The following is a 3,974-nucleotide window of genomic DNA, read 5'->3' as shown; positions in this document are numbered from 1 at the left end:
AATGAAAGTAAATCTAATCTAATCAAAGGCTAATTGAATGGAAATTCTGAGAAATCGCCGCATATCAATTTTTCTTAACAAAATTAAGTTATCCTAAACACAGTGGCCGATCGTTATATAAGAGGAGCCATCTATGTTTCTGCCGTTTTCTTATTCATCCATTGTATCACTAAACCTAGTGGTGGGCAGGAAATCGCGTATCTGTTAGAAATCACAGTGATTGGGAAGTCACAGATATCACAATAACAACTTTACAGAATCTAATAGCGATTTCAGTCACAATTAGCATTTCACATTCACGCCGTTTGCCATCTGTTGGTCCAATTTCGTACTGCTTTCTGTTAACCTGGTGTCACGCTACGGAATTAGCTGCGATTTCAGTGACAAGTCGTTGTTAGAAGTCGCAAGTAGCAACTAAAAAGCGCAGTTAATAATGCCCGCTGTTGGCCAAAGTCCGTACTAAGCGCATTCACTGCGATTTGCTATCGAGTCCAAATGCGATTTATGTGACAAATCGCAACTAGAAGTTACAAGTTGCAACTGCATCAAACCAGTCTCAGGACTGAAGACTACAACAACATTCTTTGCCTAGTGCCATCTGTTGACCGACGTTCGCACTTCGTTTTAAGAACCTTGTGCCTCAAGAGATGAATTATATGACGACATGCACATTCAGCACCAGTTATGTGACTTTGAATGTATCATATCAATAAGAAGCAATATTGTCTTTTTCTCCTGAAAATATAATTTAGAGACAAGTAACCTAGAAAATGTGCTTGAGTCTGTTTCCAATTTGACAGTTGTGGTTAATGCTCCACATACCTACAGGACTTTGCAATGTTGAAATATCTTCAAGTATAACTGTGATTACCACCCTCATAATGGCCTACTAGGCAGAAGCATTATTTACATGACAATATAGTAAGTACAAACATTTGTAAGGGGAGAGTGTATCATACTGGCATAATGCTGTACAATGGCATACCATCCTATTTGAAACAGATGCAAAATTTACAGAAGTTTAAAGTGAAACTGAAAGAGTACTTGCTTGACCACTGCTTCTATTCTGTTTCCGAGTTTTTAGAGTACCAGAGAAGTATAATGTAACTGAACAAATATACCTAAATAATCTAGCATTTTATTTCATTGTATTAATTTTATCATCAATATTCAACATGTATTGATTAATTTTTAATTATTTATCTTTTCAAAATAACTATGTGTATGATGTTGTATATACTGCACCAACCTGACTTGTCCTACGTCGTTTGTACAAAATATGTACGTAAACACGATTTACAGGACCAATAAAGAAATACCAATTAACACGGCAGAACTCAAGACAGCTGTATAAGTGTAATGAAATGAAAACAATATTATTGAGTCATATGAATGCATCACTTTTGTTCTGACACAGTTCAATTTTACACCTATGTTCAACATGGCAACGGCATGCACAACTTTTTGCCGACACAACCACCACCTACACAAGTAAGCTTTTCCTGTCCTACCTTCAAGTATTGCACCTAAACTATTCCCGATTTAACTGGAAGACCGGTACTTCCCAGTCATATCAACAGCATCAAAACACATACTCTAGACCTCGGGCTATGTTACAGGTCAGCATCACCACACCGAGATTGTGGGGAAAGCGTCAACACACCATGATTGTGGGGAAAGGGATTGGGAGGTGGGAGGACGGGGGCACGTCACTCCCCAAGTCTTTACCAGTAATTAAATGGAGGAAAATTTACGGGTATAGGACGGCTTAGCATTGTGAAAACTAAAATTTCATTATTCACTCACTGTGTTTAACATTTATTTTATCTTTCCTTTTAAAAACGCATAATAACTTCAATTACTCACAGTTCACTCACTCATTCTACACACTTATTTCATAATTACGGCACTTTTAAACTGCAAATCCTCTTAAGAGTTGTCTTGAATCTTCACTATTCTCTCTCAAGAGCCTTGATGGGATAGAAAAGTACTGCAACCAATAATCAGAGTCGGAACTGCGTCTGCAAAATCACAAAGATTGTCAATCATTCATGCTGTCACTAATTACAAACAACGTAATTGACAGAGTAATACTGCTAATATTTCCTGTAATGAAAGCCACTCATTAGGGGATAGCTAATTTCCACTCGAAGTCACGGGGTCCAAACGATACATATCGGGCGTGTCTAAATCGATCACGCGACTCTGGTGGCGGACGTTATGATCAATTATTTGTTATCGTCATTTTCATATGTTTTCCGTCGTTCCCATAGTTGCTCTAAGTTAGACAGCTCCGCAAATTAATGGCAAAAATGGAATTGCTCCCTTAGCGTACACATCAAAAGGACTTTCACATGGCGACAACACTGACAACGAGTAAGGAAAGTCTTCTACTTTGTGATTACAAGTATTTTTGTAATGCTCTTCTATTGTCTTTGCTGTAGTGACCACCGTAAACATACTCATAACGCCCGCCACCAGATTCCCGTGATCGATTTAGGATCGCACGTTCGCTATGTATCGTTTGGATCCCGCTATTTCGAGAGGCATTGATTCTTGGAAATTACCGGGGGATGTTTCTCATTGGCAATAACGATCTCACTTAAGTTCATCGAACCACTTAGAAACTAAACTATCGTCTGACGAAGACAGTCTAAAGACGCAGTGGCAATTTCTTCAGATTTGTTGACAATGATATTTCGATTTATCGCTATACTGGAGTGACTGAAAAGTAGTTCGGGTGCCTGTGAACATAACAATACGTTAGAATTCGTTTTCTACATACGAACTATTACGGTACTTGTGGCTACTTACATATTAATTACACTATTAATATCTTCACAATTGTTTCTTTAATACAAAATTAAAGCCAACGGAAGAACAAATGTATAACATACTTACTAATGACAGTCTTGTTGAGATGCAATTTTCTGTGTGGACAAGTGTAACATTTACATACGGTGATAAATCGCAGGAGTACAGAAGTAGCAGGATGGCAAAAATAGCAGTGTTTGAGTGCGGAGGGATACAAGAAAATGGCTCTGAGCACTATGGGACTTAATATCTATGGTCATCAGTCCCATAGAACTTAGAACTACTTAAACCTAACTAACCTAAAGGCCCGTCCACACGCAACGATCTGTCTTCACATGTGCGCAGACAGATCGTTGCGTGTGGATAGAAGATTTGCACCAACCTGAGGTGTGTGCAAACCTGGAAGTTGGAGTTGGAGGTTTGAGCGAAACCTCTCAAATCTGTGGCTTCAAACCACATCTGCGCAGACAAGTTGGAGCGTGTGGACAGAAGATCGCCGCAAATCTGGCGCGAAACAGCTGTTTGCTCAGTCTAGTGTTTGTATTTGTACGCACAGAGCATTAAAATGGCTGATACTCGTCAGTGTTCTCGAGAGTTTGTAAGTGAATTCATTGAAATTTACAGAAACCACCCATGTTTGTGGAAGATTAAAAGTAAAGAATATAGTGACCGAGACGAAAAGACAGCAGCATACAATGCTCTAATTGAAAAATTGCGGGTAGTTGACGCCTCGGCAAGCAGAGAAACGGTAATAAAAAAATAATTTCGTTGCGAATTGGCGAAATTATTTGCGGATGGATGTCGAAACTTATAATTATCTCTTAAAGCTTGTAACCCCTCATATTATGAGAAAAAATACTTGTATGAGAAGGGCAATTTCTCCTCATGAACGGCTGGCGGTAACATTAAGATTCCTAGCAACAGGAAGGAGCTACAAGGATTTGGAATTTTCATCTGCAATATCGAAACAAGCATTGAGTGAAATAATACCCAACAGATGTGAAGCTATTTACGCTTTCCTGAAGGATGAGTCCATGAAGGCAAGTCAAGTAAATTGTCTGTCAGCGAATTGTTTACCGAAAAGAGTTATCCAAAGTTCAGAAATCTAGAAGATCTGGTGTAGGAGTAGATCAAGTATACCAGCCAACGTTATGGTATTT

The sequence above is a fragment of the Schistocerca nitens genome, chromosome 11 (assembly GCF_023898315.1).
Source record: "Schistocerca nitens isolate TAMUIC-IGC-003100 chromosome 11, iqSchNite1.1, whole genome shotgun sequence".
Classification (NCBI taxonomy): Eukaryota; Metazoa; Arthropoda; class Insecta; order Orthoptera; family Acrididae; genus Schistocerca; species Schistocerca nitens.
Note: the sequence above shows the minus strand (reverse complement) of the source record.